Source organism: Anopheles moucheti, chromosome 2, assembly GCF_943734755.1.
Source record: "Anopheles moucheti chromosome 2, idAnoMoucSN_F20_07, whole genome shotgun sequence".
In the NCBI taxonomy this organism is placed as follows: domain Eukaryota; kingdom Metazoa; phylum Arthropoda; class Insecta; order Diptera; family Culicidae; genus Anopheles; species Anopheles moucheti.
This window is the reverse complement of record NC_069140.1, coordinates 5,340,073-5,355,275: the sequence shown is the minus strand read 5'-3', so window position 1 is coordinate 5,355,275 and position 15,203 is coordinate 5,340,073. Positions and strand designations below refer to the sequence as shown.

General features: G+C 47.7%; 1 protein-coding gene across 3 annotated transcripts in view; it reads right to left on the bottom strand.

The window, feature by feature from the left end:
* LOC128309965 (mpv17-like protein) overlaps positions 1 to 14,787 on the bottom strand; it is a 131,902-nt gene extending 117,115 nt beyond the window's left edge. For all 3 annotated transcript variants that reach the window (XM_053046482.1, XM_053046484.1, XM_053046483.1), the window contains exon 1: positions 14,542 to 14,787. The gene's annotated coding sequence lies outside the window, so the exon portion shown is untranslated. The remainder of the gene's footprint in view (positions 1 to 14,541) is intronic.
* Between the last annotated feature and the right edge of the window lie 416 nt (positions 14,788 to 15,203).

Below are 15,203 nucleotides of genomic sequence, written 5' to 3'. Positions count from 1 at the left end.
CCAACCCTATTGGGCTTTTGTGGAAATTAAAAGAAAAAAAATCACAAAAGGGGGATTGCCAATAGAAAGGGGGTACGGAAAGGGAAAATTCCTTTCACCCTCGATACGTGACAAAACCCATTTCCCCGTTCGGCTCACGAGCGCAAAAACGAATCACCATGACGAAATGGGAAATAATTACCGCGCCCTTGCCCGGCATTCACTGCTGGGGCGTGCAAATGGCGAGCAATCTCGAGATGGTGGCAAAAGAAGCCCCGCGGGAGATAAACCTGAACCTCCAGCGCCCTGGGATCCGGGGATGGGAGAGCAAAAACAAGACCGGAGCCCTGAATTGTAAGTGCCGTCTGCTCGGATGGGTCGCATCACTCGGAACACTTGCTCGGCTGCAGTTCGGTTTTGGGTGGTGGCGCAGTTCTTCGAAGCAGTTCTCACCCTCCAAAAAGGGCCACAAAACTTCAATATTTCCGAAGCCGGGTTGGCATTAATCGTTACCTTCCACCTGAAGCTGGGGGCCTCACCGGATCGGGCGACGGTTGGAGGACATTTCAAGATGCTAATGAAGTTAGCAGGTTTACCGGCCCCTCCCCACTCAAGGTTCGCGCGAGAGCATTCCGAAATGATGAAATGCGACCCGACCCGGACACTCATGAACTACTTTGTTGTGCGTGGCATAGTGTTGGGGGGGTTATTACTTTAATGCGATACTCTCTGATTTCTTGCGCATTAAATAAAAGAACACGTGATTTTGCCTGTCGTTGATGTCGCTGTGTGTCCACTCTGGTTTTTATTTCCATCTGTCACTGAACTGTCAAATTTTAGCTTGACTGACAGTTATGTTACGTTTGCGTTTATATGCTATGTTTGGTTGCTGGAGTTTAACCGCTACAACTTTGTATGTGTGTGTGTGTGTGTGTGTGTGTGTGTGTGTGTGTGTGCGCGCTTTTTTTGTCTCCATCACTTTTCTTCCTCCACATGAACTTTATATTACAGTCATTGCAGATTGTCGCAGCGCGTCACGGCGTCCGGTCCCGGCCTGCACGCACTGGAGGCGTTTGTCGGTAATTACATTAATATGAGCTGGCTGCCCGCTCGCACACTGCCCATTAGCTGGCGGAGGGGGGCCAGTGGGTTATAAGGCGATCATCATCATCTTCTTAGAACCCCTAGTAATGATTCATTTCGACCCTTGCGTGGCACAGCAGTTTAGTTTGGTTTCGTAACACGGCAAAACCTTTTGCAACGCTAGCCGAGACCCTTTCCGAGACCCTGCCTGATGGTGAAAGTGGTTGCCACATGGGTGTAATGCTCACGCACACGCCTTGCTGCAACGATGTACCTCGTTAGACTTTATCGAGTTATTATAATTCTCACGCACCGCACCAAGGCAAGGGCAGGTCAGCGAAGCCCAAACCGGCCCAAAACTGGGCCAGAGTGTTGGAGGCCATTATTGAGCAACGAAATGCCAGGCGCCTTCCGGAAGATATTCAATATGTTTTTTCGTCTAACCTTTCTGGGCTCTTCGTTTATCAACTTTAAGTGTGGATTAAAGGGAGGAAATGGCCATCCCACACTGATACGCTGTTTGAATGTTGAACAATTTCCGTTGCAATGACTAATCCACATTTTAAACTTGGAACTCCCTCCCCGATGGAGACACGTTGTCCGGGGTGACTTTCTTCCTTCGACACTGAACGCCACGACAAGTCGTTCGGATTTCTCAATGGCGAAAGTTTGTGATAGACAAATAGTTTCTTCGGCGAGTGTTGTGTTAAACCCAACAAGTGCGAATGGGAGGAAACAGTTGCGTTAGATGAAATCCAACTAATTAACATTGAAAGTATGGCCAACGACACTGGGTGTGGTTGTCTGAATGTCTAAACCGTATGTCATAAGCGAACGACGATCGTACGATCAATCCGTGCTCCATTGATGATCGTGCTGGAGCAAGGGTGATGTCAGCGTGGAAAGGGAAACGACGGCAACCACGAGCACGACCTAGACGAGCGACGCCGATATTGACGGGGAACTGTGCCCGGTGGGTGAAATAATACATATCCGAAATTTAATTTGTCCCACGTGACAGATGACAGGCGTGTGCGTTTGGGCCTGCTCGGTTCGAAAACTTCCTTCTTTCCACCTAATCCTATTTTCTTTCCGTTGTTTCCTCGGGACTCCATTTCGAGCACTTGTACGTATGAGAGCTGCTTAAAAAGGTAGATGACAAATCCATTCGAATCACTCTCGGCGTGCAGAGTGCGGAGCTGATGCTTTCCGAGCCGAGTCTGCATAATGGGAAAAAAGCCGGGCGGATGTTACCATCTCCCAAACCCGGCCGACCTCCAACCTTCTTTTGTCCCACCATTCAGTAGAGAACTTGGAAAACTTCGACTGACGCCGATGACGATGACGACGAGTGGCTTTACCACGCCCGGAGCATGAGAGCATGTGAGTAGCAAAATTTGGCCAACTGCGGCCATGAATATTCAATTTCCTGATGCTCCTTGGCGTTGCCGGCGTCGTCGTCATCGTCGTCATAGGCTTCAGTTGCGACTTTCCCGGGACGGTACATTTTGCCCCGTGGCCTTCTAGCTACAAAACTTGTCAAAGTTATCTTGTTTTCTTTTGCACCAGTCAGCCGAATCCGGGCCAATCCGCTGGTTTCCATCTGCCAACTGCCCGGCCGCAAGCACCACAAGTCGAAATCCACTCTCTCGTGAATCGTGTTTTTAGCAAACGATCTTCGACGTGCAGGACGCCCGTAAAGGTGGCGCCCCCAGTGGTGGGGTACGCAGGTGGAGAAACAAAAGAAAGTTAAATATGAAAACATTTGAATATACACGTCGTCATCGAATCGAATTTGCATGCAAACGGATTGATGGAATTCCAAAACAGTGCCGCTGCAAAACGACCGGTTCGCGTCGTATGCGCTGGGATGGGGATGGCTGCTTCCGGTTCTGGCACCCACCCACCCCGAATCGAATCCAATTTCCATTTTTCATTTCGAGTCTCGCTCGGTTCGGTTTTTACGGTTCACTTTAAATTTCTAATACCTTCGCCAAGACCTTTGCACAACTGGGCCGCATCCAGCACTATCTCTCGGTCCTATTTCCGTTTCCGTTCGAACGTCGAACCGACGAAATGAACACGGCCGTAATATTGATGATGTTTCCTGGTTTAGCAATTTGACGAAGATGTCACCGAATGCATGCGGATGAAGCTGCTCAGCTGCTCTTTGACTGACACGAAGAGTTCGAGGATTGCGTTCTTTTGCAGCTGTCGGCATGCAGGGTAGCTTAACTTGATAGGAGAATATTAAACGTAGCATCAAATTTAAATCAGCAGATCCTTGGAAATACTTCATTGGACATTGGACATTTATAATCTGGAGGGTAATATTAGGAGCACAACTAAGTTCTCACTGATTTAAAAGTATTGAAAGTAAAGGACATCATTGGCTATAACTTTTCCCCATATTTTGATCGTCAGAGTAGAAGAGTTCATCTTTCCACAGATTCCACGAAAAAGGCGATTAAGGATATCTTCAAATGACTGGAACTGCTGGTCATCCAGACCATGTACCTTCAAACGAATACAAATGATAATTCGACCAGTTTGATAGAGTTTTCCCATTTCAGAGTTTCCAAATGTGATGTTCATGCTCAATATGATGTATTGAGTTCCAAGTATTGAGGTCCAAGTATTGAGGTCCAAGTATTGAGGTCCAAGTATTGAGGTTCTTTCTCTATTCGTGTTTAGCTCAATCGCACCATCTAAGTTCGATGCTGTTCTCCAGAATTGAAGATCTGTACAGTTAAAACAACTCATAACAGAAAGCATCTAACTGGTCCCACCAAATGCGCAAAATGATCTTCGCATTGTGGATATTCGGTTACAATGTTGACGATAAAACGTTGACGATCCCCTACATTAAAGACTCGTCTACTTATTTTCTACAATAAAATTTATTTTTCCAACAAATTTTCCTATGCTGCAATGTTTTATTTTTATGAATAATATTAGGCAAAACTTGAAGCAACTTAAACATAATTAAAAAGAACCCACTCACTAACACATCCTGTGTCGGTGTGCGACCCTCATGGACACCCATATTTGCTGGTGTATCGAACTTGCAAACGTTGAAGCCTTGTTTTTATTTTGAAATTTAATTAGTGCCTTCTGCTGCGGAAACTCGCTGCCACCGGCAGTTAATGTAATTTAGACACTTTTCTTAGAATCATGCTCAAGTTGCAGCAAACGCTCACGAAGAATAAATAATACCACACCACGGTAACGAAGCACAGATTCGCCCTGCAAAAGTAAGCAGCGCTGGGGCATTGCCAGGCCGGTAGATGCTTTGCAGCAGGTTAGCTTTACGTGAGAGTGTGTGCATTTTTTTTATCACTTCAACGGTCACCATCCGCCCACTGACCATGCCCTGCCGGCGACGGTAGCAGATTACGGGTCGTCCGATGACAAAATAGTACACGTACCAGCGACATATGATACCGAACCGTCGGCAGTTGGGCCGCAGCACCGAGTAGCAGGCAAGGGCACTCACCGACCTGATAGCGACACACACGGGGTTGCACGGAATAACAAGACATCCTGTGAATTATGTTTGCGTTGTGCACTACAGCCTACCATCCACCACCACCCCCGGAAAACCTCTTCCTCGCAACCCGGTGCAACATGCAACACAAAAACCTTCGCCCATGGTCGATCGGTCGGTCGGGCGGATGGGCGAGAAAACACCAAACAACAAAACAACGACGGTGACACATTCAGAGTCGCATCCATTGAGGTGACACAAAGCAAATATTTGATGACGAAATGGAATTTTGTGTATGTGAAAATACAAAACACACACACACACACACACACGGCGTGTCACATTCTGGGGGAGAATGGAGGAAAAAAAGCTTCACCTCACACGGCTGGTCAAACCAGAGAAAGAAAAACCTCTCATCCCTTCGCTAAAGGTGACGGAAAGAACGTTGTAAGAAAAAACAAAAACCGGCGGTCCAAACAAACATGACAGCCCCCCCACCCGATGGGGCACTGAGGCAGTAACACCGAAAAGAAACAAAACCCCTTCCGGACCGACCAAGGAGGAACGGAGGAATAGAAGAGAGAGAAAAAAACGGCCAAGAATACGCACCAGCAGCGACTTTTCGGTCGGACCTCGTGACAGACTTACTAACAAGCTGAAATTGTTATGCTGAAGAAATAAAAATAAACGGTCTTGTCCGTCTCATTTTCTCACCTTCATCACCGTGTTTTGCTCCCCACCGAAGTGAGGTTGGAAGTGGAAGAATTCTAAGTATGGTTTGGAAATGTATTTATTTTGAACGCAGAAGGCAAACACGACGACAACGGTCGGACGACGGCGATAACCTTGATAGGTCTCTAGGTCTCCCGGTTGGTTGCTCCCCGTTGCTGAGCCATGCGTTCTTCGTTGACGACCCGCCTGCTGTTTGCGTGTCTCGCTGTCTTTTTTCGATCGGGCGCTCCCAGAGTCCTAAATCTTTAAATGCGTGGCTCCCAAATTTGCAAGTCACCGACGAACCGACGGGAAGGAATCGGCGAAGCTTGACGAAGCAACGGGCTACCCCACCGCCGTTGGGTTGAGTCATGGGACATGGCAGTAAATCAACACGAAATTAGGCCAACCGGCACAGGAAGCTGAGAGCCCTCCGCCGCCGCAAACTGCGATCAGCTGCCAGTTTGCTTAGCAAAAGCGAAGGAAAAAAGGGCGAAGCAACTATCGATCGCATCTTGTGATTGGGGATGAGGGAAAACTCCTGTGCTGTGCTGTGTTCGATGCACCGAATGGAGAAATACGACCATGTGCGAATTGTCATAATTTTCAAGCCAAATTTAGCTTCGTCTCGATTCCATCGGATCGCAAAGGATAAACACCAGACAAGGATCTCTAATGAAGCAATGTGTTGCAAACCTACATCATGGAGTTGGAGTTGGAGTTTGGAGCCCCATTGCAGCCAATCGGACCATCAAGATCGGCTGAAACAGCGAGTTCGGCCTGCTTGTACGCCGGTTATTGCATTACCGTGCTCCAATCGGACCAGCAAATCGCAATCGCGATGGATGATGGCTCAAATTACACCAACACCGCCACGATAACCTTTTACGGGTACGGCTACAATACGCCATTACGCTACAATATCCGACGAACCGGACAACCGGCATCAACAACGGGAGACAGACGGACGGGTTTGCTCATTTCATTTTGATTCGCAAATTCTGCCCAATTTGGTACGGTTCTTCGGTACGTCTGACCCCGAAACCAGAGCTCACCGGAGAGGAGCCAGCCGCAGAGACATGTACGGCGTGTGTTGTTGTTTTGTTTTAAAGATGCTGATCATCCTCCAGCGATGGAAGGTTGACTCTCCTTATGGTATCCTCCCTGATACATTATAACCTTTATAGCAGCGAGACCGCAGCCGGACAACATCAGCTGAGCGATAGAGCAACAACATCCCTGTCAAAGAATCTTATCAAAATCTCATTTTTCCTTTTCCAAAACCCCTTTGTTCTCGCTTCCAAAAGTGTGGAGTTGCCGGGAGTTGTGAGTCGATCGTTTATGATTATAACTGCACTACAGACCCTGACAGGACGTTGCTGTGTATCTTCAAAACCCTTCAATGGCAGTGGCTCATAAAACCGACCCCGGAAAGCAATAAAATAGCATTTGTGAAGAAATGAAAGGGAACGGAGTAAAAAAAAAAGAACACCGAAACCAAAAGACCCTTTTTGCGTTGTGTTGTCGCTTTTTTTTTCGTGTGTTCCAGCTGTTTGGCACAATGGAGATTGTTTAAATAAATATATCTCGCATTGCTCGCCAATATCGAACGAGCATGGAACGGCAGAAGGGTAACGATGGGATGAGTGCCAGCTTACGTCGCTTATTGTGACAATCACCGAGAAGTTCTCCAGGCATAACAGATTGTGTGTATTTCTGTAATAAAATTCACATTCGTTCGTGCTGAAGGAAATTCTTTGCTGCTTCAGAACCATTTGGACCCAAAAAAGCAAAAATGGAAGCCTGGAAATTTGCTCTCCTACTTTCCTTTCACTACATACAAATACACGCCATATGGAATATGGTGCAACTGCTGGAAAAAAAAGGTGATAAATATTTATCTCTCGAACCACCCAGAAACATAACCATCCTAGCCAGCAAGGGCAACGAAGAATTCACACCCTAGTGACGATCGTTCGATATCCTGTTCGGATGGAATCACTCTCGCGATCATTCACGCTTTTCTCCCGCATGCAACTAAGATCGATCGGTTTGGCAGCGGATCGCTAACTATGCGTCGAAATTAGCTTCACATTCACAACCCGTTTCGATAAAGCGCGGGGGGCCCCGTAACAGGGTGGGCCATGCAATAACGCATATTGATTCTACGTTTTTTTTCCTCTCCAAACGCTCATGCAACATCCAAACGATATTTGCATCGCAGGTTGGGAAAGAGCGGAACGCCATCGTCTGGCTAGGGGGGACGATTAGATAAAATTTCGCTTCCACCCAAACCCGAAATGAGGGGAAAATAAGCGGCCCAACGGCGATCGTCTCCCTGGCGAGCTAACGGATTGGGCATAAATATGTCAAAAAACTGATACGCCCGATACATTATGGATCGTGTGTGTGTTTGTGGATGGTGGCGCATCGTAACAGAGATGATGATGCTAAGTAAGGGGGGCATCTCTTCGGGGTTTTTTTTTCTCTCTCTCCTTCTGGTTGCTTTCCAACCCCTCAAGACTAGCCCCGTGTGGGCGTCTTCGAAAGTGAGGCGATAACTTAAACATTGAATAATATTAAGAAAAGCGATACGCCATTGAAAAAAAAACACAACACATCGTGTTGTGATGGTGGTACATGTATCGCATTTTAACATCTACACATTTGTGCGGTTTTAATAAGGGAACATTACGGGGGGGGGGAAAGGAATCATACAAATTGAGCGCCAGGTAATGGCGTCGTATAAAATGCCGGTTTGGCTTTATTAACGAATTAAAGCGATATTACTCAAAACGATCGTGTTGCATTTTCCACCGAGCGAGAAAAACATAAATAATCATCATCGGATTTGATTCGCTGGCAACGATAACGATAATTTCCTTCCATTTGCTAAAGAAAACTGTTTCAAAACTGTTACAATATGCTCTTTGCCGACCGGACCCCGGCTTGGTTATTATTCTAATCGTGCCCCCATAATCAAATGGTGGATGATGCGCGGGAGGGGAAACGCGAAGAAGGGTGGAGGGGAGGTAAAAACATTGCAGGAAAAACACATGATGTTATGATGTTATGTCCACGGAGCTACTACTACCCATTTTATGCTCGACTCTCGACTCTCTGAACGAGGGGTGGTTTGGGGTGTGTGGGAGCGCAACGCACGGCTACAAGCACGTGTTACAACTTCCCATACGCTCGGGCCCATTGCTATTGAAACCATGCGGCCGGGAACGGAAGCGTAGTGGCGGCGAAGAAACTCACCATGCTCGGTGGTACAACCTCGACTTGGGCTATCTTTTTAGCACATGTTCAAAATGCGATTGGCCATGTTTAGCCGCTTGCCCGCATTCGCACGTCGCTTCACTCGCTCGAGCTACCCTTCCTCGAAGGGGAGGTCGTTTCGTACAAATTTTCACAGAACGCGCCCTCCAAACACACACACACAACGGTCCAAAAACACCGCTTAACTAGATCCGCAATAGATCGCGCCAGGCGTGTAGCGGTGTCGATCCTGAGACTGGCGCGCTGCTCTTGCATAAATTTACCAGCAAAACAAAACGGAAGAAGGCAGACAACAAGCCCAAGTACAAGGCGAATGCGAGGGAGCGTAAGAGTAAGAGCAAAACGAGCGCTCTCGAGGCCAGTGTTGCCAGTGGATCGCATCGATGAATACAAAGAGGAAAGAAAACACCGTTCGAAGCAGCACAATTTATGGAATGAGCATTACACTTTTATTTACACGTTTTTAGCATCCACTCCTCACCGCCAGTGCCACCCTGTAGTAACAGAACAACGGAGCGCGTACCGTGTCATCAGTCGATGATTATGGAAACTGACTTTGTATGATCAGGCAGTTAGCGAGAAGGTGTAGAGAATGGGGTTTCGACCGCGCGAACACGGCAGGGCAAAACGAAACTCGTGAGATTGCATTTAATGCACCCATGTTTAGACTGCAGCAGCTACGGGCTCTGAAGGCGTGTGTGAAGAAGGGGTGTTCGGGTTCGGTGTTTGATTAACTCTTCATTCTTCACTTCGGCAACGTGTGTGCGCAACCCGTGCTCAAAGGGTTGGACAGGGCATCGTTGAAGATCACCACCGACCGGCGACGAGGCAGACGATAGCAGCTGATCGTATTGATCACACCGTGTTGACTCACAGAAGAAGGCACAAACACAGTGCGTCCTCCTGCGGTAGAGACCTGGATGATTAATGTCGGCGGTCGAACAGGAAACCAGACAATATGCTGTCAGGTTCGTCGTTCGATCGACGCGGCACAGACGAAACAAACGTCACCAGAACACGAAACAGAAACCTCAAGATTAACATCGCCGTGTGACATGTGACACCCTGCTCATGTGCGTGTTCAACATTTCGGCCTCATCAAGCCTCGGCTACCCATCACATCGCGTCCACTCAACCCGCCCAAACCGTCGACCTTCTTCGCTTTCCAACCGTGAATCGTTGGGACACGGGGGCTGGGAGATGTAATCCATGAAGACGAACGCCACACACACACCCTCTCGCTGCCAGTGCCCTCCCTCGGTGGAGATAAGTATCAATTAATGAGGCAATTAACATTTACAACGGAAATAATAAAAACCGCCTCGATCGTCCTGCACACACAATCATGAGCCATGGCGAATACAAAAAAGAGCACCATCCAAATGCACCACAATGTACGCACACCGGTGTGTGTGCCCAGGTCCGTCATGGAGCCTTGACCAATTGGATTAGAAAGGAATCCGACTCGGGGGGTAGGAAAATGAAGAGTAGTGACCCCTTCCTAACTGATTGCGATTAGCGTGTTCGGGGTTTTATTTTTTCCTATGCTACCGGAGTTGCTGTTTGCTGTAATCCACCCCCCGGCTATTGGGAAGTCCTTCGTCCACCTCACCACGTCCAACCCCCTGTATATAGGAGAATGCATTACGCACAAGCTGGGATTAATTTGCATTTTAACAACGTGCACACAGTCGCTGCTGTTCATCCTCTTTTATCGCCACGACCCTCGCGTTTTTGTTTTGGGAAAGGTACCGAGCAAATCGAGGTCTCGAGCTCCAACTGACGACGACGACGACGACTACGATGGAATTCACCGAAAAAAGAAACCCGAACCGATCATACGGGTAGTTTTGACGCCTTGGGTCGGGGTGTGGAGTGTCGACTGGTCGCGTAAGCTGGTATGGAATTGGAATGTTACCCCGTTTTAGTATCTTCGCCCAGTCGAGTCGGACCGGGTCGGAGATCTTCATAAGGAAGTAGCGTATAGAAAGTATCGCTGGGCTGTTGTTAACTGGATTCTGCCCCTACGTCGAGCAATTGCAGCTCCCCAAAAGGCGGACGACGGAACTGCTCGGTTTCCTTATTTTTTAATGACCAATGGCAATGTTGCTATAGCACACAAGTGTGTGCTGGTGGTGTATTTTATATCACAAAATTTATTGTTCCGTTTTTGCCGAGCAGGAGCTCAAATAGGACCGGGTGCACATGATGCGAATGTCCGCATCAGCGATGCATTGACCGCATTAACATGACTTCAAAAAGGTTCTCCTCCTTGCGTGACTTCGCCCCCCCCGTGCCGATCCGCATTGCTCACAGTCATGCCAATCAAATCATAAACACCGAGTACGGGGGGCAACATTCTGATTGCGATAGGTTAAAATCATAATCATGTTGCGCCAAGTACGGTTCGGTGCGCGCATGCAACCGATGCTGATTAACTCGACAGCGTGTGGAGAGAGAGAGAGTGAGAAAAGGGAACGGGCAACAACCAACCAACAACACATCATCCACCATCCACTAGCCGTGCATTAAAAGGTTCGTGATGGATTGTGACTGACCGTATCAGCACTTTATCACACGCCGGACGCCGGGTGGACGACTCCGGGCAGGAGCGAAATGAGAACCTTCACATGCAGTAAACGGCTCATATTTTATTGATGTTCGCGTATGCCTAGGCATTCGATCAACTCGGTTTGTTTTTTGCCTGGCCCGACGGGCCCATACTAGTCGACTGATGTGATGCAGCCGAATGCATCTCCCACCGTGCAACACTGCATCGCGTTAGCGTGCGTATCAATTTTGGGTTTAATTTTTTAAAACATCCCTCACTCGGCACAGCAATCGCCACAGGGCCACTGGGAATTGGCGCTACTACTGCAGGCGTGGCATTTTATCATGGGATTTTATATTGACATCGTTGATCTCGTCAGCACAAAACCACAACCCCCCTCGCGAGAACACGTGCATTAACCAACGCCCCTGGTCGAAGCAACGCCACCATTAGCATCATCATTGACTGAGGGACTGAGTAGAGGAATTTTAGATCTCATTTTTATTTTAATCATGTCAAATAGTCCCTCCCAGGGACTTCCACCCTTCAACCACTCTCTCTCTTTCTCCCTCCGTCGCACAAATCCTTCTGGAGCATTATCAATTTTAGCATCGGGTTTAACGGGCCGAGAGCACCAAATATTAATCCACCTAATGAGCTGAAAAAGCATGAATAATGAATTTTTCCCCGGTGAAGCTTAATATGCATTTCATCGCTAGTGCTCCGCTTTTAAATCCTTTGCACGATTGCTGTGTTTGCAGCTGAGGCCGGCCGGCTGCTTTCGGGTGCTTTCGATGTAAATTTATGGAAACGAAATAAAGACACAGGTCACTCTATCCAGACCGGGAGGGCGGGGAAAGTGATCCTGACGTGATCCTCCACCCACCGGTTCAACAGCTGCTGTTAGGGAAAAGAGTGTGGGAACAGTTGCAACTGGAGCTGCTGAGTTAGGGTAGTGCACCGTCCAACGAAAAATACAACAACCACTCCGTCAGTCATCAGCGAGCAATAAGCGGATTGATTCCAACATAATACGGAAAGGTCACCTAGGTTACCCGATGTCCTGAGATGGTTTGGATGGTTTTGGCTTTGCAGCAGCATGAAGTTCGTCCGATTTTAATTAGATTGGTACGCGACCGTTGCCCGGCGGGGTGTTATTACGATGGTAACGCGGCAAGAGGTTCTTCCGGTACATTGGAGTTTGGTAAAAAAAAAAATGCTAATGGGAAAAAGGATTTGAGCAAATGAAGGCTCTCCGCTTGGCAGAGAACACTGTTCGTTATTTCTTGCTTTTCTATGCGCGGTAGGATAAAATAAATATTCATCACACGAATGGGCTTGCAATCATTTTTATTTGTAGCTTGCCGCTTCGTTTTGAATAAGTTCAATAATAGACCAATTATTATTTAAAGCATGAGCTGAAGAACTCACTTTCATCAGATATCTTTGGAAAGTAATTTAGACTGAAATTTGAGAACTTAATTCATCTTTGAAAATCATTCTTAACAGTATTGTTTATCTTCATTCATAGTTGTAATAAATTGTGAGAACATATGAGAGGAGCTTGAAGAATTATTGAATCGTTCGTCTGATAAATTGTAGACTTTAAATAAAATTCCTTCTAAAGCGTGCAAAAATACTCTCAATTAATTATAAAGTAATAGTAAGCGGTTAGTAAAATGTAAAACAAAGTTAACCTACAGCTATCATCTATCCACTTCACACGAGAAACAGCCTCATCTGCGCATTCGCTTCATTACACGACTCGTTCTCACAACAGCCAGTAAATTGACAAATAGACAAGCGTTTAGGTGAGAAATTTCAACTCGAATTCATTTCAAACAAATCCTCACATCGCCCCTTTTGGCAAAAGCCCTTTTACAATGGAAACGAGCAGCGGAACCAACAGCAAACGAACCAAAACGCGAGAAGCTGTCAAGAACAGTAGAAAAACAACCCCTTCCCAGCGCAGAATGGCACGTAAGTGTGAAACGAAAACGAGTGTGGCTTTTTCGTGTTCTTCGCCCGTTGCAATGCCCGGGGACTCGCATCTCGACCGGCATTCGGGGAGTGCCGGAAGGGTGGAACGGCGCGCGTACAGATGGAAAAATAATAAAAGCCCATCAAATTTCACGAACCGGCGTGAAACAGTTTTCCATGCACCACCACCTTACCTTGGCCCACCGGATCTCCTCGTCTCTTGCCTTGGTGAAGCGCTTCGGGGGGCAAGTTTTTCACTGGCCGTAAAGGGTAGGGGCGGTTGGCTGAAAGGGTGAAGAATCGAGACTCGAGACAAGAGGCCCATTTGAGTCGCGAAGAGTCTCGAGAGTATCCGTCAACCACTCGTGCAAATACACACACTTACACACTTACAACGGAATGCCAAACCTTCCTTTGGTTTGTGAGAGCACTCGGGTTTCAAGTAATGGCGAAAGGCCAACCGAAAAGCGGTGGAACCGACCAACCAAACCGTGGGGGGAAATGTGGCGACGTGGTACGAAAAATGCACTCCTTTACAACTTTGCCAAGTGCCAATGCTGCGATGTTCCGCGTCCTCCCAATGCACCATCTCCCATCAACCTCCGGCACAGCACAGCACATAATCCGTAACGACTCCAGCAGCTAGTGCTGGCTACCCCCATCAAAGAGGCCGTTTTCCGAACTCATTTCGAAACCCCTCGCTAACGAAGCGCATGTGTTATAAATTTTTAACGAAACTAATAACAATAATAAAGTGGCCTAACAGCCAACTGCAGTGGGCCGTTCGAGGGCAATGAATTGATAGTGCCATCATCATCATCATCATCATCAGCAGCAGCAGCGCTGAGGCGCAAGTGTGCTCCCTTTGTGTATTTGAATTATACACCACCATCCGCCGATGGGACGGGACCATTTGGCAGGGCCGTCGTATCTTTAACCTCATTCCAATGAGGCCAGAATGGGCGAGCTGTTAAATAATAAAATTTATCATAAATTTATTTCATATTTATTTCCCGTTTTCCCCCTCGGCGAACCTTCCCCAATCTGCTGCCGACTGTTTCGATCGGTCAGCTTCAACCTTTGCCCTGTACACGACGCGGACACGGACGCGTAAGTACGCTCGGTCGGAATGGCGTCCGAGCTCTATCTTACAGTTTTAATGCTGATTTATGAGAATTTTAAGCACCAAACTATCAACGCTGCATCGTTTTGCGACACGAACGGTTTTTCGCAATTATCGGCCACAAACGCAATTGCGCTGCGACCCACAACACCGGCGTTTGGTGAATGCAGTTTTAAAAAGCGGTGCACCGTTGTTAAGATGCGTTTTTGTTTTAATTTGTGCCAATTTTCTTTACAACTTTTCCCATTTGCAATCTTCCGCGATGAAACCTGCCGGTGGCCAAATTGGTGTAAATGCACTGACGGAAACAAAACAACGCAAAAGTACAATAGCAAAGCCACTTACTTGGTTTGGTTGCTATGCGGACCACGCACACTCACACGCAGGAGGCTTACGGGGGACACAAAGAATCACTTGCAAAGCCACGCACGCTCGGCACAACGCACAACACACTTACGCGGGCAATCTTTCGAACGTACCGGAACCACTAACTGGCAAACCGACCGAACCCGGAACGATGCTTCGGTGTCCTGAATTCCAACGCCAAAAAATCCGTGGATTGGAACGAAAAACTAACGCCGCGACGCGACCCGGATTATGAAACGCAACCGAACGCCACAACTGACAGCTGGTTCTCGCTGCACGAGTTGACAGTTGGTTGCATATGATCACGCGCGCGCGCGCGTGTGTGTGTGGGGATTTATTGCTTGTTGTGATTTTGACTTTTCTTCGATAAGTAGATGGCGTTTGGGTTTGGCGTATGGCCGTGAAAATACGAACCCAGGGCGCGCATTTGGCTAGTGGCCATTTTTGTGTTGCAAACAGACGAAACAGCGATGCGATCGGATGCAGCTGACCGCCAATTTTCGGCTAAGTGCACACGATCAGCTTGATCTTGCGCCGTGAAGCGTAGCGATCCCTTCACGTGCCGGTCGTACGTCGAGTTTACAGAACGGCAAGGCGAGCGAAGTAAAGGTCAACTGTCGCGGTAAGCCAAGATGTGGCAG